This window comes from Vicugna pacos, chromosome 11 (genome assembly GCF_048564905.1).
Source record: "Vicugna pacos chromosome 11, VicPac4, whole genome shotgun sequence".
Classification (NCBI taxonomy): Eukaryota; Metazoa; Chordata; class Mammalia; order Artiodactyla; family Camelidae; genus Vicugna; species Vicugna pacos.
The window spans coordinates 1464516-1488811 of record NC_132997.1 but is presented as its reverse complement, the minus strand read 5'-3'; the positions used below and the strand labels follow the sequence as shown (position 1 = coordinate 1488811).

At 40.8% G+C, this 24296-nt stretch overlaps 1 long non-coding RNA gene across 1 annotated transcript; it reads left to right on the top strand.

The window, feature by feature from the left end:
- Positions 1 to 9454: 9454 nt before the first annotated feature.
- On the top strand, positions 9455 to 23554 carry LOC140699595 (uncharacterized). Its single transcript, XR_012077802.1, has 4 exons — positions 9455 to 9629; positions 9806 to 9902; positions 16527 to 16650; positions 23306 to 23554. It is a non-coding gene; the product is annotated as an uncharacterized lncRNA (long non-coding RNA).
- Positions 23555 to 24296: the final 742 nt, after the last annotated feature.

The following is a 24296-nucleotide window of genomic DNA, read 5'->3' as shown; positions in this document are numbered from 1 at the left end:
CTCTTCCTGCCCTTCCATCACACCTGTGGCCAATCCGTCCACCTGCTGAAATGTTTTCTTCTCTCTCCTCCTGGCAGGGCCTTAGCAGGCCTTCACATGAACCTGCCAATAGTCCTCCCTGCCTCTATCTTGTCTCTTTCTAGATCACTTTGCATGTCTCCTCTACCTTGGAGGCACACAGAGTCCTTTGTGATGTGCCCCTGTGATCTCTCCACCTGGTTGCCTCACCTGCCTCCCACACCCTGTGCTCGCTTCTAGACTATTTGCAGTTCCTGGAAGGGACCTGGCTCTCTTTGGCCTCCCTCCTTTGCATGTGCAGCTCCCCAGGGAGAAATGGCCTTAACATTATAAGTTCACCTGATCAATTCTAGGGCATCTCAGAGCTCACCACAGTGGTTCTCTCCTCTGGGAGAGCCTTGGCTACAGTTCCGGCTCCCTGCCCCGAGCACCCTCTGCTGACTGTTATCCAAGCCCTCTTAACACGCCTCCTCAGCCATCATTTCACAATGAGTCCTGTGCACCTAGGAGCTCCCGGAAGCAGGGACTGTGTCTTTTTCCTCTTTATTCTCAGAGCATTGTAGAGACTCAGGTACAATGGTGGAGGACACAGTGGTTATTCTGCAATTTCTCTAGAGTTGGGGCCTAGGGATAACAGTCTGGTGGGAAGAAGGGCTTAGGGGATTCACCCTGAAGCCACATTTTCAATTAACATTTCATGTTGTTTTTGTCTACTATTTAAAGTTACGAGTCTTAAAACACAATGACGATTTCTAAAAATTACATTACCGATGATTGAGAAAAATGGCAGTTTTCCATATTTAAGAATATTATTTTAAGTTTGTGTGACTGGGGTGGTGGAAAATAGAAATGCAGGGGCTACTAAAGCATTCTCATCCCCTTCCCCACCCTCAGGTCCTTTGGACAGAAGAGACAGAGGGATGTGAGGAGAAGGCTTGGATGGTGAACCGTGCAGTGCTTTTAAATTGTGACAGTTACTTGTGCTTTTTTTTTACTTTTTTTTTAATGGAGGTAATGGGGCTTGAACCCAGGACCTTGTACATGCTTAGCACGTGCTCTATCACTGAGCTATACCCACCCTTCCCCCCGATATTTGTGTTTTTAGTGGGCATAATGTGCTGGTAGCAGGTACTTTAGCATCAGATACAGTCACCTGCCTCTGACCATCACGTTAATACCTTTCCCTTGAGCTAGAGAGCTAGTCTGTTTCCAAACGTTCAATAAATTATCTACATTTTCTTTTTTCTTAAACAAAAGGTATTAACTCATTTTTTTCTTTAGTATCGCCTATAAATAAAATGTGATTTTATTAACCATTTACCAAAGTGTTAAGTGTAATAAATATTAAGTACAGATTTCTGAAGCATCAGGCATCACTGAAGATCCACATTCTGCTGTTCTGTCTCTCTGTTAGTCACCTTACTTTTGGAGTTCTGGAAGCGGTGCCAGGCAGAACTTGAGTACAAATGGGAGACGGTTGAGCAGGAAGAACAAGTCTGGCCAGAATAGGAGGCGAGGTGTCCCCACGTGGAGATAGATGAGATTACCCAGGAAAAGCGGGCGCTGTTTAGATGCACTTTATTCTGTTTACTTCTGGACTTGTCAGCCTTGGCTGCGTGTTGGAATCACCAGGGGACCTTAAAAAATGTTGGTGCCTGGGTTCCATCACTGCAAACTCTGATTGTACTTAGTGGCCTGGGGGCGCATTCTGGCATAGGGAAGTTTTTAAAGCTCCTCTGGTTATTCTAATGTGCAGCCAAGTTGAAGGAGCACTGCCTGGAATGGTGGACACAGAAGAGAAGTGAGGTCCTTCCTTCATAATAACAGTAAAAAGGGGGAAAAGAAAAAGACTGGTATAAGTGTTTATGAAAAGAGGCATTGATTTGTATCCTTTCATGACACCAATAAAAAATGCAAAATATAAATTAGCTGCAATGACATAGATGTAGAAGGAAAGACAAATTGGTTTTTATAGTTGACTCCCATTTTTTTAAATGCGCCTTCATTATTGTGGCCTCCTTTTCATCATAGACTAGGTGCCCCTTTGTCTTGAACTAAGTCCCGGTCACTGCTCCCCCTTCCTTCTGGGATGTGCACAAAGCAGCATGGCTCTCATCCTAAAGTCAGAGAAAGGGTAGAAGAAGCAGGGAAACATTTGTTGAGGTGCCATCAGTGTTTGAGCAGTGTTTGAGCTAGTCATTTTACATAACTGGAAATGTAAATTTATTGCTGCCACTCCTGCTGCAAAATTAAAAAAAAAACTGTATATCTTTGTATCAACATTCCAGAGCTATGAAAAGATGATTTTTGAGTCATTTGTATTATTGCTTCTTTCCATCAGCTGAGATAATTTAGAGCTGATGGTGCTTGCAGTCAGCAGCAGCAGGACAGTAGGTTGTGAGAATGAATAACTCTTGGGAAAAAAATGCTTTTACTAGGAGTATCTGAAAATGTCTCCAAATATAGATTTAATAAATTGAATCACAGATCTACAGAATGTTGGCACTGAAAAGATATGGAGGGAGCAGGTCAAACTCCTCTTTTTATAAATGGAAAAAAATGAGGTTCAGCTACCAATAGAAAGTGACATTTGTCTTTTACAATGTAATAAGCTTCTAATAATCCCCATTATGAATAGTTCCCATTGTTTACAACTGAAGATGGGGGTAAAAGCATATGTTGGTGAAAGACTGTACATTCAGAGATGAAAGCTGAATCTTAGACAAAATTAGATGTTCATAATGCTTTTGAGTCCTGAAAAACAAAAACTTATCATATTGGCAGCATACAAAAAATACTGAAGAGAAGTTTTTTGGTCATTTAAACTGCCAAGTTTAAATTTAATTTTGCAAGCTAATAAGTTTAAATTTTCATTGGGACATGCTTGTTGAAAAATTGAAGATGAAGACTCATTTAACTTTATCATTCTTCCTTATTTAAAAAATTGCCTTATTTTTTTTTAGTTTTTTATTTGAAGTATTTTACTTTACTTGAGAAAGCATGCTCCATTGTTTAGAGAGGCCAGCGTTGTGGTAGTGAGATCTTGCGAATGAAGTTGCCTAAATTCATATTTGAACACAGCAGCTTGCTTCCTGAGTGATCTTGGACAACTTAACTTCTCTGTGCCATAGTTTCCTATAAAATAAGAATAAGAGAGTTGCTTCTTCATGACAGTGGTAAGGACGGGTCGAAGTAATGTATAGAATCTACTTGGAAGGCTTCCTGGCACAGAGGAAGGGCCATGTACTTAGTTACAGCTATTATTATACTATATCTGGTTTTATAATCCAGTTAAATCTTGATTCTTGCTGATTTCATCTCTTAAAAAATTCTAAATATAAACTCTAAAATGGAAACTCTTAAACTTCATAGTTGTAGCTAATTAACACATAAATCTCAACCAAGAAACACACAGTGGACACCAGTTAGCTGCAGACAACTGTGATTCTTTCTGTCCTGCACAGACCCTAAGCTGTCACTACCTTCACTTCTGAAATCAAAGGCAAGCTAAGGAATAGAGCTTTAAATCTTGGCCTCATCAGGTGCTCAGACCATGGCAGGGAAACAGTTTACTGTTCACATGTGCATTTTCAAAAAATAGTATTAAAACGAACACTGTACATATTTTGTTGTGTGTTTGACATCGTTAACAGAAAAGAAAAGGAAAAAAAACAGGAAAAAACCCATGCATTTACAAACAAGGAGGCTATGTCTGAAATTTTTTTTTATATTATGTTTAGGATTTACTGACCAGTTAGGAGAAATATCATTTCATTGGTGTAATCCCTTGATTGACTAAACTTGTTTTTTTAATTAGGAAGAAGAGCGTGTTCCCTTTACCACCTGGGGAAAGTGTATACATATAACCCTTTGTGCAAGTGCTCTTTTTCTGGGTAAGAACCTGCCACAGACTTTTAAAATCTAATGTGAAATGCTGAGAAAACTGAAAGTCAAGCTGGGAACTATGTAGTCTCATAGAGGAAACTTTTTCCAGAGAACATCTGAGCCAATGCAGGGCGCCGCTCTGGAGGTTCCACAGTCTCTTCTGCTCACAGTGCTTCCCCCAATTCTTTTCACCTCATTTGTTCAAATCAGATCAGTGGTTTAGGATTCTCCAGGGTCTGATTAAGAGACCAGATGGAGGCATTAAATTTCTAAAATTTTCCAAGTGTAACAACCTAGGTAAAATGTCTAAGAATAGCCTAACAAAAGGATAGTAGGAACTATCAAAAAATAAAAGTAAAAACTACTGAAAGATATAAAAGGTGCTTTAATCACATGATTCTAGATTAAAAGATCATATCTCCAAAATATCAGAAGTTATAAAATTGATTTGGGTTTATTGTGAATAAAATCATATTAGTAATATAAAAATTAATAAGATAATGAGAGTTTTACTAGTTCAAGAATAGCCAGATTATAAAATAAGGCAGGAAGTCCAGATATGGGCTCTGATATCAATAATAATTTAATATAAGAGATGGAAGGCATTACAAATCAGGGAGATAAATAAAGGTTATTCAGTGAATGAAACACTTGTTAGCTACTTGGGGGAAAAGAAAAGATTGAAATCATACAGTGAACCATATATTGTGATAAATTCCAGAAACATTTAAAAAGTAACACAATTAGAAAAAAAACTACAAATAAATATGGATGAGTATACAACCTCTAGATGGACAGTAAGTATCAGAGGAAATTATACAAAGATTTCCATGCATCAGAGCATCCTAATTTTAAACAAAACACCAGAGAATGTTATTTGCTTACAAATCCGACAAGGGGCTAATTCCTTCAATACATAGAGAGTTCAGATCACTTCAAAGGTAACATCAAATTATCTCAGAAGCGTAGAAGGCAGAGAAGATGAACACACATTCGCAAAAGAAAAAATAGATGTCACACTTCAATGGTAATTCACTCAGTGCACATCAAAATGAAATAGTTTTCCACTTCTCAAGTGACACAACTCTGTTTATGAGGATGAATTGCCAGTGATCACCAATCCCATGCCTAGGTTACTGGATAATTTTTGTGAAGTATGGTTGATTTACAATGCTGTGTTAATTTCTGGTGTACTCCTCAAGCCTTCTTAGAAAGCAGTCTGGCAGTTGATATCAAGAGTCAAAAATATTCATATGTTTTAATCCACTAATTCAGCTTTGAAAAACTTTTAATCAGGAATTATTTCAAAATGGCAGGGAAAAGTCAGTATGGATGCAAGTCACAGACATACTTTTATATGTGTATATATATATATAAAATCTCAGCCAAAATATTCTTCCAACTCTTCACAAAGTAGAATAGTATGCAGTCATGAAAAAGTGTGTCCATGAAAATATTTTATGACATGTCAAAGTGTTGCGCTTATGATAGATTGGAGAATTAAATTAATATATAAAATGATTTGTAATATACAAACAATGCACCATTCTGAAGGAATTATGTCTATAGGTTGAAGCATTATTCTTATTTTTTATTCATTTTCAGAGTTGGAGTCTTTTGATTGTAGGTGACAAAATCAATCTCCAATGTGTTTAAACAACAACCAAGAAATGGGGATCCATGGGATTTATTGGTTCCTGTAAATGAAAACCTCAGGTCTGAGGTCTGGCTTCAGTCAAGGAGAGATACTCTAGCCCAGATGATGTCAAGGGCTGCTTTTGTCCTGTCTTCATTCTGTGTCCAAAGATGTCTCAGCATGATGCTTCTAGGCACGCAGTATCCCAGATCATCCATCCAAACCAAGACAGGTCTCTTTTGGCAGCTTCCTCTCTTGATAGAAGAAGCTTATGTTTCACATGGGCACCAGCATGTATCTCCTCACATAATAGTGGCTCTTCCTGGGTTATTTGCCAATTCTCCAATCATGTGCAAGGCCAATACAATGAGGGGTATTATTTGTCTTAAACCAACTGAGATCTACTTCTGGTGCTTCAGAAAGAGTGGGTCAATCGAGGTTAAATCACAGGACTAAAAACAAAAGGGAGGTTATTTATCCTAAAGCAAGTTCTGGGTCCTTTTCTAAGACTGGGGACAGATCCAGGACAGCAGTTCTGTCCACTACTGAGTACTTTCAAATTTTCTTTAATGAGCAAATGTTAAATTTATGATCAGAAAAGATGATAAATAAGAAGAAACTTGAGGAAGGAGAACGGAAAGCTTTCCTGTTTCTTAAGAAATAGTGAACCCATTAAGTGCTTGGAAGAAAAATGGAAATGTGTCAAGTTTGTAAAAGTTCTGAAATGAATTAGAATTGATTTTACAGACCATGTAGGAGACAGTGCTATACAGTTAGTGTGTCTTTGGGCTCTTTGAGTATTTCAGTACTTTCACTTAATAGTTGCTTCATTTGGGGCAAATTGCAACATCTCCATGTGGCTCTATTTCCACATCTGTAAAAGAGATATAATATTACCTTCCCCACAGGGTGATTGTGAGGATTTTGAAAAATAGATGTGTGCTGAAGCAATAGTAAGTATTTACGCATTCTTAACTATTATGTTTACTTAATACATAATTAAAAATTACTATGCAGACTTTTAAAAAATGCATACTATTTAAATGGCCTATATGAGCTGTACAAGAGAGGAAGGCTTAATATACCTTCTATAATACATTTTTCTCAGCCTTAACTAATTTTCACATTTAATCACAAACACACCAAAAAGTTATTCCTTTCACAAGCATGAAGACTTAACTGTGAAGAAAAGGATGATGAAAGAGAGTAGAGGAGAAAATAAAATGCTTTCTCTACAAACTGATGGCTTAAAAACTAAGAAAAAACACCTTTTTAAGACTTTGGTCACCATATTCATAGCTTATACTTAGGTAGAGTTTTTCACATGCCTGCGGTTAATGTTCCAATTGTTTTCACAATTAGTAAATAATTGACTCATCACAATAGTCCTATAAATTGCTATTATTATCTCCCCATTATATGGGTGAGGAGATTGAAGCCCCTAGAGGTTAAGAAATTTGCACAAGGCCCCACAGCTAGCATCAGAGCTGGGATCCAGATGCAGGAGTGTGGCTCCAGGAGGGGCTTGTAAACACTCCCTCTGCTCTCCCATGCAGGTGCAAGCCAGCCGCCTGCTATTACTGTAAATAACATGATGTGGTTCACTTAGTCCTGAAATTCACATTCTTTGTAGCTTTCTCTCTGGGGCACCCATCAGGAGCAGCCAGGGACACTGAGTACATGCTTCTGGACTATGACCAAGAAGGTAGATGGAAGGAAAACTGTTTAAAAATGGGATCTTTAATGTTCATTCTTCAGTGGCCAGAAAAAAAACCTGCCTAGTGAGGAACTGAAACCCTATTAGCCACGTGCAAATTTTGCTTCAGACACCCCCGCTGCCCTTGGGTCCACACAGTCAAAACTACTGTGGATTAGGGACATGAATCTTGTGCAAATGCAGGGAGTAGGAATACCTGCCATTTCAAGATCTCAAGGAGTATGAAAAGCATGTGAAGCTTTCATCAGCAGAGACCTGCTGTCACTCCCACTATTTCCCTCAGGGCATGTCCACAGCTTCACTGGTCCTATTCAGAATGAAGACGACAGCTAGCACCTGCTGACCCCTGAATCAGTGATAGGTTCTCCCTTGAAAGGAAGCATATCCCCTTCATGGGTTACAACTAGTTCATAACCTAAGTAATTCTACAGATGTAGAAGGGCTACTTTCATTTGTTCTGCTATCACAGACTTCCCTCCAAAAGATCATGCCACCAGTTACCCCATTTTCACCCATTAAAATATACTTAACAGGCTTCCTTCTTTAGTGCAGTTTTAGGTTTACAGAAAAATTCACAGAAAGTGGAGTTCCCATATATTCCCTATGCCCTGCACACAGCTGCTCCTGCTGCCAGCGTGTTACATTAGTGGATGCACTCATTCTTTTTGACATCTTTCATTCCTCCTCCCCTAAAATTTAACATGACTGATATTCACGTCTCTTATGGCATTTACGTGCGATTTATATCACTTCTCACGTTTATGTGAAGTTTACAACACATGCATGTTTTCTGTTTAAGCTGGGTTGGGGGCAAGTTTTCTGTGTAAAAATACGATCATTAGTGAGTCTCATGCTGCTGGGTTCTTGGGTTGTCAGGTCCTGTTAACCATTGTTTCAGTTATTGGGATCATTGTCTACGGACTTTCAGTGTTCATTGTATTTCCTGCAAAACTTCCCAAGAACCTGAATGGAACAGACCCAATCCAAAAGTACCTGACTGTGCAGGTGGGCCACGCCCATCACTGCTTCCCATATCAGTTTTATCATCATGGTGACCCTGAACGCCATATATGAGAAAGTGGCAATCATGATGACTGACTCTGGTAAGCTCCTCCTGCAGCTGAGATAATTTCTACACCAGTTTTAGAACCAGGTCAAAACAGAGACTATCTTTTAGGCACTTCAATTGCAGTACATTACAGTCTTTAGTTAACTTCAACTGCAAACCTATTTTCTCTAGCCTATATGAGAAGTGAATTAGCTCCATTTTTGCATTAGTAAAAGGGACAAAGGAAGCTTTAGAATGTCCAAGCTCTGTGTAAATATGTCAGTGCTTAATAATAATTTCAATTACATTAGATAATGTACCCTGTTGTTGAAAGTAAATAGTCTCTGTATTGCAAATAAGTGGAAGAGGGTCGTGGTTCCAGTGGCAGATTTGCTTGCGCGTTACGGAGAGGACAAGTAATCACACTGTTATGTGTCTTCCCCCCATGCTGTTCCTGTTAGTGTAACTCCATTCTCATCAGCTGCAGCTTCTATAATAAATGTTTCTTCTCTCTGGCTTGTATCCCACCCAGCGGCTTAGCGGCCTAAGTTAAGTGCTTCCAACACATTGCATGTGGCTGGGTGGTCCTCCCAGTGGTCTGCTCAGTGGTCATCTTCTGAAAATACTAAGACCAATTCAAATTCTGAACTAGGAGGATGACCCGTTTTATGTTCCCCAAATGCTTCTAGCAAGTTGCCCCGTGTTTTGTTTGTCTTCTTCAATAGTCCTACCTTACTGCCTTTCAGGGAGACAAGAGAATATTATCTAGCAGGATGTTTAGAAGTAGCTTTCTTTCAAATTACACCTAACAGAGGACAGTTCTTGCCCATTGGATACTGTTGTGCTTATAAATTTTAAGGAACAGGTGACTTTTTTTTTTTTGCCTTGTGGGATATCACTTTCTTAGTGGGAGAAACTCTTACAACAGTGTGTACAGTTGGAATTAACATAGTGGATATGTTAAGAAATTCAAAACAGCTGGTATGAAAACAGTGTGAATTGTGTGTGTGTATGTGTGTATATATGTATATATATATATATATATACACACACACACACATATTAAATGTGTTAACTCATGTGTCCGTGGCTTTGAATAGGGTCTCAAAGCCGTTCACAGTTTTACAGACTTACCTTTTCTTTATTCTAGCTGCAGAGCTCCCAAGGACCAGACTGACTATGAGAACAACCCAGCCATGAAGGTGTTCTTGTTCCATTTTGTCAACTACTACTCCACGTGTTTCTACATCACATTCTTTAAGGGCAGATTTGTGACTTATCCATGAGATCTGGTGTATTGGCTGTAAAAATACAGAAATGAAGAGGTGTGAATACAGCTATGTGTTCTGACAATCTAACCTGTTTCAGGTTTTCTCTTAGTTGCCCAATGAAGAGTGTCTTTACTCTCTGCTCCTTAGATTTTTTTAGGCATAAAATAATGACTTTATTTCATGTTAGAGCTATCTAAAATTTAAATGAGATTTTCTTTCTAATATTCCAGTGTGACCCATGTGATGTCTCCTTGAACTGATGACACAGCTGACAATAATCATGGGAGGACAGCCCATCTGTAATAACATACAAGAGGTGTTAATTCCGTGAGTACTCAGTCATGTGATCTTGGGTGGGTGAGAATGGCCCACCCACCCACATCATTTTCCTGCATGCCCATCTCTAGAACAGTGGAGACTCTCTGCTTATTAAATCTCTCCAGATAAGATGATCCAGCCAAAAGTATAAACGTACCTGATGTTTAATAATTATGTTTAAATACCTTCCTTTTTATGTTTAACATAAATCCCCAAGTGCTATAGTCTCTGCTTATTAGCCCACCACTGGGGACTGACTGATCAGAGCCCATTGAGAGATGGCCCTTTTTGGGGCCATGAACTTAGTTTTCCCACAATTTCCTGCAAATTTCTCCTCCTTTTATATATGCATTTAAAAATCCATAACAGGAATTTGTTGAGTGCCTAGTATGTGCTAGTCACTGTATTAAATGTTGTACATATATGTATGTATGTGTGTGTGTGTGTGTGTGTGTGTGTGTGTGTACAAGTTAATCACCCAAACAATCCTTATTCTTATCTTCCTTTTGCAAATGAAGATCCTGTGGCTTAAAGAGGGTAACTGATATGCCCAAGCTCTCATTGCCAATAAGAGACCACTGTGGGACTCAGATGTAAGACACTATCTCTCTGAATCCATGTTCTTCTAAGAAGAGACTCTCTTAGGGTCCTAAGGCACAGGGTTACATAAAGTTTTAAGAGACACTTGTCTAAAATAATAACAACAGAGGTTTTGACTTACTGTTCTCTTCCTAAAATGAGAAAAGCAGATGTTAGCAAAGGTCACACTGTCCTTTTGATTTTCACATAAGCCCAATCCCACATCAAAGTGGACAGTCCAGTGTTATCTGCAATTTCTGAACATTTCAAGGAGCTTACTCTATTCACTTTCTGTTGCTGTTGTAACAAGTATCCCCAAACGTCATGGTAGTAGGAAGAGAAAAGAAAAAGTCTCTACTAAACAACGCAAATTTAAACTTGTAGTTTTCTTGAATGCAGAAGCCTGCTGAAGTCAAAGTGTTGGCACGGCTCTTTCTGAAGGCCTCAGGGGAACCTGTATCTGACTTTTCTGGATTCCAGAGACCACCTGCGTCTCTTGGCCTGTGACCTCTTTTCTCATTCTCAAGGTCAGCATGGTTGTGTGCCTCTGACTCTGAACCTGTGGTCAGATCTCCTCTCCTCTCTCCCCTCTTCTGCCTCTTTCTTCCTCCTTTAACGACCCTGGTGATTACACTGGGCCCAAATCTATAATCCAGCTGGTCTCTCTTAGAGTCGACTGGTTAGCAACCTTAACCACATCTGCAACCATAGGCCCCCTTTGCCAGGGAATCTGACCTCTTCCTATGTTCTGGGGATAAGGACATAGACATATTGGGGGGGAACATTTTTCTGCCTACCACACTAACCATTTTAAGATAATTTCTGGCTTTGAGTTTCTGTTTTCATGAAACTGTTGAACTCTCTTCTGTCTTGCCTTCCACACCAGCATTCTGCTACTGGCCAACCTAACTGCAGAGCTCGCCCCTCTCTGTGGTGTCCCCCAAAACCACTTACACAAGCAGGTCTTACTGTTGTTTGGAGAATGGGGGAGAAATTCAAACAACTTGAATTTTGAAATAAAAAACCTCCATCATTTTAAAATCTTCCATGCCACTATAAAAATATTTATTTTTTTAACTTTGCTTTTTAATTTTTAAACTATTTTAAACTTTGTAACTTTTTTAAACTTTATTTTTTCTTATCATCCTTCATTGTAGGCTCCAGAAACCTGCTCTTCTGCCCACCGCATCCAAGTTCCCTTTCATTGTTTCTCCTCCCTTCACTAACCTTCCTTCTCTCTAGCTTATTACCAAGTTTCTGTCCATTCTCTTTATAGGGCAGTTAAATTATTTTTTCTTTCTTTCTTTCTTTCTTTCTGTTTTTGCAGAGTGAACACCTTTGCGTGTCAGTGTGTCCTTCCACATTTCTTCATAATGGCTTCATCTTTCAGCTTCAGTATGGATTACTGGGGTCTGTCTCGAAACAAAGGCATTTCCCTTGTCCCCCAGCTCACCACCCCCCTCAAAAAAAGATTCTGATCTTCGCTGTGAAATGAATCTTCTTTTTCCCTACTGTGCAGTAGACAATCCGTACCCTGAGCTCACAGTCAGATATTTCCAGAGAAGTAAAAGTAGGTCATGTGCAAATAATACTACTTTTCTCTGTGAAAAGAAATACAGCAGATAGAGGAAATACTTAACTCAGATTACTCAAAAGCATTTCCTGAAGGAAATAAGTAAATTATTTAACAATAAATTTTGTTGAATCTGGTTATCTGTGAGCTATTTTTACCAATCAAGGAGGATATATTTCCTAAACTGGTACTGAGCAATTCATGTGAAATGAAACTTGCTCACATGAACTAGTTTAAAGTAAAGGATGCATTATAGTATCTGTGGTCTGTTTATACCTTCACTTAAATAAGCACATTGTTCTAGGTTCCAGTGAGCTGAACTTTGCCTCCATGTATTTCTACTATGGGCTAAAATATTTAGGGAATTTATTTTGAATTTTGTTTCCCTTTTTTGAAAACCAGGAATTCTGAATTGTAGCCAAGTTCAAGGGTGGCTTGTTTTTTCCTCACTGCCTCTTCTCTTTGTATAAGTGCAGTTTCCTTCTTAATTTTTCATATAAAATCCTACCATACCAAAGATCTATCAATTACTCTTGCTGCACCAAAACTATACCCATTCTCAAAAATACATAGGAAGGGAAAAGAAAACTTATCAAAATTAGCTACTATTTTCATGCTATTTGAATATGTCTAAAGGAACATAATGAAATGAATTTCACCATATCTCACCTGCCTCCACCCCCCAATCCCATGTGGGGTTCTGGAGTAGGATTCTGGGAGCAAATGAAGGAAAGTGATGCCGTGATCCAGGCTCCCTCTGGGGTCTCCCCAGCACTTGGATTGGCACTGGTATAAAGTAGGTCTCAGTCCGAGCCAGCTGAGTGAGTGAGTGACTCACAGGCATCGAATGTGTAAAATCAGTGAATTAACAGCATTCTTTGTAGGACTCAGAGAATAAGCTGAGTGCCCTGTGGCCTTCCCAGCCTCACATACTATTTTGATGTTGGGGTCATTTCTGGGAATGTTATTCTGTACTGGACAAAAGGCTAGTACAATTCCAGGGTTAAGCAACTTTCCTAGGGAAATTTTATGATAAAATATTAAGAAAAATAGTTAAATGCCCCAAATGACATAGCATTGTCCTTTGGTGTTTAGATAATGTATGGCTGTAATTTTCTTACTTTATATGTTTTCTACATTTTCCACTATGTGTATGCACTACTATATAATAAGAAAAACAAATGTTTAAAAGAGAAAATCTCTCTTCTCCAGATATGATTTGGTTAGAGGATGAGTCAGATACATATAATAAGAGAATCTTATTTACATGTGTCCATAATTCACTCTTTAAATTCAGGAACAGGAAACTCAGGAATGAAATAGATTAAGAGAATCAAAGATACTTGTATTCAAGATTAGCAAGTAGGAGTGTCCTCAACAGAAATGGTGATAATCAATAATGCAGGGATTAAATGTGATAATGAAGGTACAAAGACAACATGAAGTAGAAAATGCCACGTGGCAAGCACAGAGTAAAGGGCAATTTACTATGATTATGCCAATATGTGTGGTCAATTCCCAAGCAAATGATTGTGTAACCCCTGCTAGAGGGAGAAAGCTTCCAGCCTTGGCTGAAGAGGGGGGAGGATCCAGTGTCTGTATTTTCTAAAATGTCTACAGTTGCTTCTCATGTGCAAATTGATATCCCTGCACGAGAACCATAACCCAACAGAAAACCCAAAAGACCGAGGACAATGATGGGTGGACGACAGCCCAAGCTTTTCTGCCACAGATGAGTGGTTCCACTCAGGAAGACTGAGCAAGAGGCTCAGAGTCTTAGCTAAGGACAAGCAAGTCGGGACTTCTAATACGACCTAATGCCATCGACAGGGGAGGGCATTTCAGCACAAGAAGGGAGCGCCAGGTGATTTAACATGGAAGTTTCACCCTGGATCCATACAGTGATGGATTTGGGTCCCGGAGGGTAAAAGCCCTGCTTCCCTGTGGCATGGACCGGATTCCACAAATGCTGAGACAGGAAGTATGAGGCAGAGAAAAATTCCCCCAGGAGAATCCCGAGTCTGGGTGCCAGGTAGGGTGATGGACGAGCGTAGTCCCAGCGCCACCCGCACCGCAGGGCTCCGAGTGGCTGTGGAGCTGCGCGCCCCCGGCCGGACCTCAGACCTGCCTGCAGCGCTCCGGGCTGTGGCCTGGGGAGCGGCTTCAGCAGGAGGCTGGCCCCGTCATTCTCGTAGGTGCTGCAGTGACCCCCACCCCTGTGGCCACGGTGATCCCAAGCCAAGGGTCTAAGTGACTTCAACCCTATTTACAAGTGGCCACAGCCGGATAGCCAGTGCTGCTCAAAAGGAAGATCCCACATGGGGTTTTGCTGTGTCAGGGGGGTTGCTAATACCTGGCCTGCTTTGAATCGTTTCATCGTGACAGCAGTCTGGGCAGTGGAAGTTTCATCTCTCAATTTTATTTCAACTTTTTTTGTTGAAAGTATAGTTGGTTTACAATATTGTGTTAATTCTTGGTGTACAGCATAGTGGCTCATATATATATATATATTCCTTGTCATATACTTTTCCACTAAAGGCTATTAAAAGTTATTGAGTGTAGTTCCCTGTGCTATACAGAAGGATCTTGTTCTTTGAAACAAAAATTACTAAACAAAGTAACAAAGTAAGCAGACTAAACCTAGCCATGTATATGACACAGCTGAGTTTATCTAAGGATTTAAATGTGGTTTTGATCTCCAGGATCTCTTTATCCAAGTATCATATGTACAGTGCCTGTGGAACACTTCTCAGAAAAATGTTCTAAAATCATAATATATAGAGAATAAAGAAGAAAGATAATTATACTGAAAAGCAGATATCAAAATATAGAAATGGGCATTTGTGATACAGTAATATCTGAAATATTGGAAGAACGTGTTGAATAAGAGGATCCTGTGGTGAGTCTACTAACCGCAACATTCTGCCATAGCAGTGAGTGTAAATCATCTTCTGAGATCTGCAACAATTGCATTTTGAATGTAAATAAAGTTAAATAACAAATAAGCCATGAAGTGTGGATTCAGATTCAGGGGTATCTCGAGTCCATATCCCCAGCATTTCCCAGGGCTCCCTGCTCTTCCCCTAATGTCATTGAAAGAATTGGGGAACGTTTGTGAAGCGAAGGGCATGTTCCATTGCAAAGAAATCTCGTAGCAAACCTGGGAGCATGGCCAGTGAAAGGTTAATGCTGAAATTAGAGGCCGTGGGAAACCAAGCAGAGGCAGCTCTTTACAAGTCACATCATATGCTCTGTGTGTGTCTACGTGTGTATGCATACAGACGTGTGGGCATGTATGATGTATACACCTGCCTTTCGTGTGAAGCCGCCTCACTGTCCAAATTTGAAATACATCCAAACGTGCAGTGCAGTCAGCCGAAACTCAGCCAGATGCTAAGTTGTCTGTTGTTGCTCTGTCTCTTCTGCTGAACTCCACGAGTAAACCACGCGCCAGCTGTTGCTTTCAGGGACAACAGCTCTGTAGGCTACAGGTCCATGCCTTGTTTCACTGCCAACTCTGATTTCCTTTCAGGATAAATTGCCATTTGAAAAGGGGGAAGCATTCAGTTGGCCCACAAGCCTCTGAGTGAGGAAAAAACATAACTTTAGAGACAGCTCTGTGGGACAGCATCCAGAAGGGGACAGAGCATTGGGCTGGGAGTCGAGGCTGTGTTTCTTTCAAGCTCTGCACTGAATTTGAGGTGGCATGTCACTTCTTTGTCCCTTGATTTGTTCAGCTTGTATTAGGGTCTTGGACCTGTTCTATCCAACATTAGAGTATCACATTTTTGCTCGGTGACCCTCCATGGCTCCGCAATTCCTTCAAAGGGAAAAATGCCCACATCCTCACGGCAGCCTCTAAGGCTCCACCCCCAAAACCACCACTTATTTCCTATTCACTGTGGCCCACACCAGTCTCCATGCTGTCTGTCCAGCGTGAGGGACCTCCAGGCCTGTGATCACTGTTTCCTCTGCCCCTCCTCTGCCCACCCCTTTGCTTCAGTCTTTGCCTTATTCAAAGGTCACTGCCCCATCCCCACTCCTCCCAAGCACACATTCTTCGCTCTCCTTTATTTTCCTCCACAGCACTTATCACCAGCTCACAGAACCTGTATTTCTTTCTTTTACTTATTTTCTCTGACGACTTTCAGACTGGAAAGGCCATGGTGGATAATAGGAGAGAAGTGGGGGTAAAAAAGACAAATGAGGGAAGGCATCTTCTAAAAGCTAAAATGAACACCTGAAAAGGAGGTAGGAGATAAAGTAGTAGTAGTCGTTACAATTTTGGTAAACCCAAGGCACGTAGTCAGGACTAGTTTTCACAATATTTGAGGGTAGGGAGGCAGCAATAAAAAGAAATTTATCCTGAAAACAAGAAATTAAATTCTTGGGAAGATGATGTGTTCAGCTTGAGATATCAGTAATACCTTTATGACCTTGGTCTGATAATATCCTGCCTTATAATTTGATCTGTTTGACAGCTGGATCATGAATCTAATGATGCCACAGTTTTGGGAGCAGAACAGACCAACCCACGATGGGAACGGGAAAACCATCTGTATCCCATGGGCAAACTGGGGTTATTTTATGAATACCCTGAAATGAGTAAGTCATCAATGGAGATTTCTGTGCTGTCGGTTATACTAGAGTATGCTTTGGGTCTCAGAAGCATTGGTTACCGAGCCAAACAATGTCCTAGCATACTGAAACGGAGCCCGCTTTTCTCGATTAGATGCAATTATGCAGTCAGGCTTTCAAATAGGGTGCCTGTGTGTATCTTTGTCAATATTTATGTTGCACAAAGCTGAAGATTTACTGCCAAGGAATGAAATGGAATACTCATTCAGATACGTCTCCTCCATTGATTCTCAGATCCTTCTGGTCATGTCGTCTAAGGATGAACTCAGAACCGTTACTAGATGTGACTCAGCTCAGGCTGTAGCCCGTGTGGCACAGCTGTTGGCTGATATCCTTCTAAATAGAGTCATGTGAGCCAGCCAGCCTGTGCAGAAAGCCCGCAAGCACATCCTGCCTCATTGCAGCAAGGTTCACAGGGTCACCCCTTCCACATCTCACACCTGCCTTTGATATTGTTCCTATTTCTTCTGGCTGATGGTTTCTGCCTGATTCCTTGAGTGACATCATGTCACATCACTGGCTTGAATTCAGGATGAATTTGCTGATCTGGAGTATCGGTAGAACACAGACCCCTCCTTCTCCAATATCTTTGTCCATTTCTGTACATTTGCTTGGGCTCTGTTCCTCTTTGGTTGAACTTGGTTTTGAGCTCTCAGTTGCCTTTAAATTGTTGAATCTCAAAATAGATTTCCATAGGAAACGTTATCTTTTCTATTATGCATGGCGCACTTTTATCTACTAGAAGGCTGATGATGTGCACGTTTTGTATCTGAGCCCTTTCAGCTCACCACTGCCTTGAAGTAGTTTTTTTTTTAAGCTTAGGAGACAGGAAAGGATTTTTGTCAGTAGGTTTGCATTTATGCATGCAGGTTCTTGTTGGCAAAGGCACCCCTTTGTGCTTCCTGTTTATAAGTCTACAGATGGAGTTTTCTTTTTCCTAAATTACATTCTATATATAAAATAATTGCTTTTAACAATATTCATTATACATAGAAATGCATCTGGTTCCCTCGGTGAATGAAAGGTCATCTTGTGGCATCTTCAGTCAGCTATGCTTTGTGGCCTGGTGTCTGATTTGAGTTTCATCTTTGCTTTTGTTGTGTTTAGTGACCAGGTTCCATTAAGGGTGCAGCTGCTGTCCCTGGTGTAGTAATTATGTTCGTTTATTCTTCTTATTTTCAAAAGGACTTTAAACCAATGACCTGTTATTCCAAAATGAGTCATAATTGTAAATATGTCTTATTGGGGCTATTATCAGTATTAATAATAACAACAACATTCTGGGGGCAGCATATCATTAGGTATTTTAACACACACAAAAAAAGCCTTGGAAAAAAGTTATTCTAATTAAGTCAAATAAATGTCATGAAAGGAAAAGTTGTACGCTTTTGGGAGAAATTGATAAGGCTTTTAGAAATTTATAGTCTCATTAAAATATCAATTAAATAATTCAGCCTAACTCTACCCTACATAACAGGATGGAGTAACAGCTATTCTAGAGAGATTGTTCAGATTTATTCGTTTTCCTATTATCTAAATAATCCCTGATGAATTAGAAAATTCAATCCATTTCTGAGAGTAGGCAGTCTGTTATTCTGTATTCAACGCTGGAGTGAAACTTATTTTGTGTTCTTTTCATTCATGGGAGATAGAATTTCCAAGTGCTTTTTGAATTATTTTTGTTCCTCTAAAATAAATTGCCTTTGGTGGTGATCTCCTGACCTCAATTTCCTCCTCCCAGTTTTCCCCATGATCATTAATGACACCCCACCTGCCTTTTTAGTTATGCCTCTTAGCTGCTGAAGGGGAACAGCTACTGACAGATGACCCTGGAGCCCTCCATCTGTGCTTCGTTAGGCCTTGCACCCAGCCACCAACCTTAGTCTCCTTCGCCTGAATTATATTTCTCTGCTTTTCTGCCTGGAAGGACACTTGCCAAGCCTTGGCAGGGACCCCTCCACTATTTAGAGATTATCTGCTCTCCTGTCTAGGCATGAATTGCACTTGATTCTTGTCTTGATGGTGTGTGATCGTGTCCATGTCCATTGTACTCCCCGACTGGACTGATCCTGTCGGAGGCAGTAGTCAGGCTTTTCATCTTCCCGTCCATGTCTGGAGCACCACAGCCTGGACCCTGGTTCTCCTACTTGTTTAAGTGACTTGAGCTTGGAGTTTCAACACACTCAAATAAAACTGTTAGATGAGGTGGCGGTAACATTGCCCCCAATGCCCCCACAAAGTTCTATATGACATATGGTTTTTTCTGAGTGAAATTTCTCTTTTATTTGTTTTCATGAATTCCCCACTGTCCTTTGAGATTATTAGAGTAACCCTGAGTTGTTAACCACAATATCTCTCCCCCCACCAGCGAATGATCCTGCTGCCTGAGAACTCAGACATGGGACATAAGAGAAATTATCTATCAGTCTTAAAATCTGGAAGCCATAAGATACCGTTTTGTACTTAGAGCACCCACAGCACAAACACCAGTCTCTCAAGAATTTGACACTGCCTTCACAGAGGGCAGGTGCCATAAGTGAAATGCTGTGAGGGATGAAGTGAGAGCTCTTCATCTCTGGTACTGCCTTTTCCACCCTTGCTTTGTTAACTTGATTTCCCCTTCATATATTATGTTCTCCATTTAATTTACTGCATTTAATATCAGTTGTTCTTCAACATCTCCTTGCACCCGCCCCCTCCATTCCCTCTCTCTCCAGTGCTCTCCCACCCACGCCTATCCTGCGCTCTCTAGGACCAGGCCTGTCTCCCCCACGCCCTCACCACTGTTCTGTCTGCCCACCACCTGCACTCACATTTCCTTAACTCCGCAGAATGAACTTCCCAAAATGGCAGCTGAGTAACTGGGGGGGATTGTAGACCTCTCATCTCTTTACTGATTCATTCATTTATCCAACCAACAAGCATTGAGCACTGCTATGCCAAACACTGTATCAACTGCTGGGGAGACCAAAACAGGTAAGACTTGGTGTCTGCATTCCCCAGGCTAGGCGAGGCATGGCGAGTAGTTGATGGATTGCTAAGCAGGTGAACACAAATTGGACTTCCTAGAGCTGGAAATATTTGAACTGAATCTTGAAAGGTGAAAGGACGTTAGCTCTCTATTTTGTGGTAGAGGGAGTGGACACTTCATGCAGAGAGGTGGAGACATATATGTGTACACAGCATGAAGCGGCTTGGCCAGACTGAAGAACAACAAGTAGGGCTAGAACAAAGGATCCATAGGTGGGAATGTCAGGTGCACAAGGCCTCTGTCACGATGGGCCTTGTGTGCTTAGACTTCAATGTATCCTTAAGGAAGCAGGGATATATTGGATTATTTGTAAGTAAGAGAATTGCATAATGTTTATGTTGCAGAATATCTGGTTATTCTGGCAGCAGAATGGAAGATACTATTTTAGGGGGAGAGGCCCATATTTTGGGGGGAAAGGATATTTCGGGGACCAACGCAGGTAACCCAGACAACAAATGGCACACGCCTGCTGAGAGGCCGTGGGCAGAAAGAGAGAGACATGGGCGGCAGAAGTGGTGACTGCTGCAGTGGGGATTGGAGGGCCGGGGCGGCGGGCCGCAGAGCTGCTGAGGTGACTTTCCAGTGACCCATCCGGAGAGCAGATCTGCAGGGGGAGTGTAAGGAGAGGAGCTGGTTTCGAGGAGATGGTTCTGTGTGTGTCATTTTGAGTGCGAAGTGTCTATGGGACATATAAGGAGTGATGTCCGTTGTTAAGCTGGATTCACCAGTCAGGAGCTCAGAGGAGCTGTGGGTGAGGCCGTGGGGGCGATTCAGTCCTGCCAGGTGGAGGACTGAAGACGAGGCCCTGGGGAAAAGGGCCATGTACATGGCAAATGGGAGAAGAGAGGTCCACCAAGAGAAAGAAGAATAGCAGTGCAGTTGAGAGAAAACGATTTGAGGCAACACAGAGAAGGCTGTAACCTGGCTTAAGAGGAATTTGAACACTGACTAAAGGGAGCAAAGTGAGAAAGGGGGGGTGTGTGGGGCATAAAAGCAAGGGCTAAAGCCCACCTTTAATTGTCTAAACTGAGGAAAAGGCGGAGTTGGACTACACTAATGTAGCCTTTAAAAAACAGATCTGTGTGTATCTGTGTGTGTGCATATGTGCACACACACTTTTCTGCCTGGGCTTTTAAAATTTATTTAAGTAAAACAAAAATTAAGGGGGGAAAATGTTCCACTGAAAGGAAAATATTTGTCCACGGCAAAAGCTACCTGGTAATCAAATAAACAGGAGCTGAGAATGCCCACTGGTTTGAAACACGCAGCCACCGGCAGTGCAACTCCTGTATCAGTGCCGTGGTGGGGCTGTGGGGGATGCAGGGCTCTGAGCCCTGGAGGAGTCATCAGCGCAGGCACTTCTCCAAGAAACTGGACTTTAAAGGGAAGAAGAAAGTATAGAAAGTATCAGAGAGCAATACAGGTCCGTGAGAGAGGGTTGGGAGAGGGTCAGCTTTGTTTTACAGGGGGCGTTTCTGGCCTTGCTGAGTTGCTAGGCCTTTGCTCTTGTTGGTCTTTGTTCCAAAAGCTTTTTAGAAAGTTCTTCTCGCTTGAATATCTGAACAGATTAAATCATGTTGGGTTATTTCTAGTGTTTTATTTTTAATTAAAAATTTTCTGGAATTTATTTTAATGTCAAAATTGAGGACAGTGTACCAGGCCTTCTAATGATTTAGCTAATTACACCAGTACCTGAATCCACTGATTTTAAGTGTCAGTTTTATAATATTTCTAAAATCTCTTAAATATCCACGTCTATTCTTGAAATGTGTTCTATTTCATTCATTCTCTCAGTGCACTATTTCTATACTGTTTCCATGAAAATAGATTAATATCTCCTACAGTTGGTCCTATTTTATCCTTTTCCAGAATGTCCCTAATATTACAAATTCAAACATCCCTCCTCATTATTTTATTTGTATATTTGTGTATATTTCTGGAAGAAATTTAGGATCACCTTTCAGAATTTTTTCTTAAATCCATTCAGGATTATTAACTAAATTTGCATTCAGATACTAAATTTATTTTGGAGAAAAAATGTTCAAGTCCCCCAAATTTGAGTCTGCCAACTGAAGAGGATGGTGCATTCTACTGTTCATTCAATTATCATTTTTTTCTCTTTTTAAGTCATTTATCAGAATCATTTTAACATTTTTCATTAATTTATTTCTGAATAGTCTGTGCCTTTGTTGTCATTATAAATGATATCTTTTCTGGGTTTGAAGAGGGATGATTGCTAATGAAGTCTTAATTTCTAGTTTCTCTTGAATAAGAAAGGGATCTGACAGTGTGGGGCCCTCTTTCCAATATGGTGACTGTGAGCAGTGCATTTCATTAAGATGTCCACTTGCCAATTTGCCAGTGGCTGCACCCACTCCACATATTTCTGCTACTTACCTGCCCCCTGTAGGCAGATGTGTTCATGTAGGGTTAGGTGGGTTATGGAAACATATACTGATATCACTGCTGCCACGCTGCTGACCCTGTGGCATCACTAACTCTGGTTCTTTCTCTGTGACCTCCCTGAATATGACAGCTCCTTTTAGGCTGTGGACATGAGGCTTCTTTCCAGCACTGTCAGTTTTTCTGCAACACACCCCTGCCTCTCAGGTCAGAAGCAAATGTCAGCTCCTCCTACTCATCCACCCAATCCACTGTCTTGCCATTCCTGGCCAGAGTGGTCCCTATCCCTTGACTGAGCAGTAACACTGAAGGGACTACAAACTTGCCTCTCATCCACTGTCTTAGTTACATACCTGTGCTAGTTTACTTAAAAGTCTGCCAGTTAGGGTCTAAAAGTCTTTTAGATCTCTGGCCTTATCATTTCTAACTGCTCCCCCACCCCATGGAACAGCTTACCGCAGATCTCTGCTGCCCCATCTGTAGCAATGTCCTGTAAATTACAGACAGAGAGAAAAGAACTTCTAAGCCACCACCATAACTTTGACTTCCTGTGACCACACAGACCATAGAAATATCAAGATAAAAATTCCTGAAGAAGGATATTTTGCTTAGGAAGACACTTTAATTGCATACCTTTCTGTGACTTGTAATAACTTCATAGACTCTCTGAATGTGCTGCACTCACCTTCCCAGACTCAAGGGAGCTTGCTCACTTGCCTATTTTCAGTGCATTTCCTCCAACATTCTCTATGCAGAGCTTTCCCAAAAGTACATTCCTTATTCCTTTTTAAATTCTTATATACAACCACAGTATTCTTTTTCTTAATCCTCAATGACAAATCATCTTCCAAGATTGTATTATCAACACTGAGAGTGAATAATATGCTTCAAGATTCCCAAGTTTATTACCAGCAAATAACTATGATTGGTTGAAGATTTTTAAGTATGTTATTCCTACTAAGGTTATATACGTGAAAGAAACAGTTTGTAATGAGTCTTCTTCCGAGAGATTTTATATTTGCCTTTTGTTTGGATTCTTTCACTGTTGAATAATATTATTACCATGAATGTCTTTTCTCTTTGGGATTTAGTTCACCATTTGCCCCTCTCTCTTTACAGGAGTAGAGGAATTGTTGTTGTCCTTCCATCCATCCACCACTCCATGTTGTGTGTCCATTCCTTTAACAGGTATTCAGTTTGGGTTCACCACCTTATCTGTGGCCTCTTTCCAGTGGCCCCTCCGTTGGCTCTGGAGAACAATATATTGCAAATCAGAGTGGGTATGTGGAAACTTGACTATCCAGTATAGACGCATGGTGCCAGAAAAAGCCCAGGACATTGCAGCGTGGCAGCCCACCATGCAAGGAACAGCAATTCTGGCTGTGGTGGACCAATGTGAGTAAAAAGGCTTCATGGGCTGAAGACTTTGAAAAGTCCAAACATGCATTGGCATTGCTTCCTAAGGAATCCAATGTTGGGTATTGTTTAATATGAGAGGGAGATGCTAACACTATCATTGCTATAAACAACATATTTGTTGTAACTGTAATTGTTATTATTTTAATATATTTTCTTTATAATTTTTATTTGTGACTTACAAGAGCTCTTACAGAGGCAGTTGTTAAGAAGCGTGGCCATTATACTGTTGCTGAAGTGTTAATTCAGTAGAAGCATGGTAATAGTATTAATAAGTACTCACTTCATTTGATCCTCACATGGCTCTAAAGGTTACCCAGCAGTGCTTGTATAATGGAGATAGAAATCCATCCATTTAAGTGTTTGCAGAAACTAAAATAAGAGCAGTCATTCCACCGTATTTTACCATATATTCCAGACTATCATTTTAAAGTAGGAACTACCTGATGAGGCCATAAAAACCCTTTGTGAATCCCCAATCATTCATTACATTCCTGGACCCTGGGGCAGAGGTTCTTCTAGAAGGTGGTCCCATCTCTCCTCCCCACCCCACTCTTGGGCTTTGCTACCCACTGTTGGTCATTAGCTAAGCATCCTCATGTCCTGCATGTGTCTGAGCTGTGAGGGAACAGACCTCAGCTCTTTACAAACTGTAGTGACTTTGACCAGTCTGAACAGTCTTTCTCCTTCCCTGCCCACTCCCACACAGGGCAACAGGGGGCTCACAACCACAGCGATTCCCATGCCAGCCCATTAGGGAGCC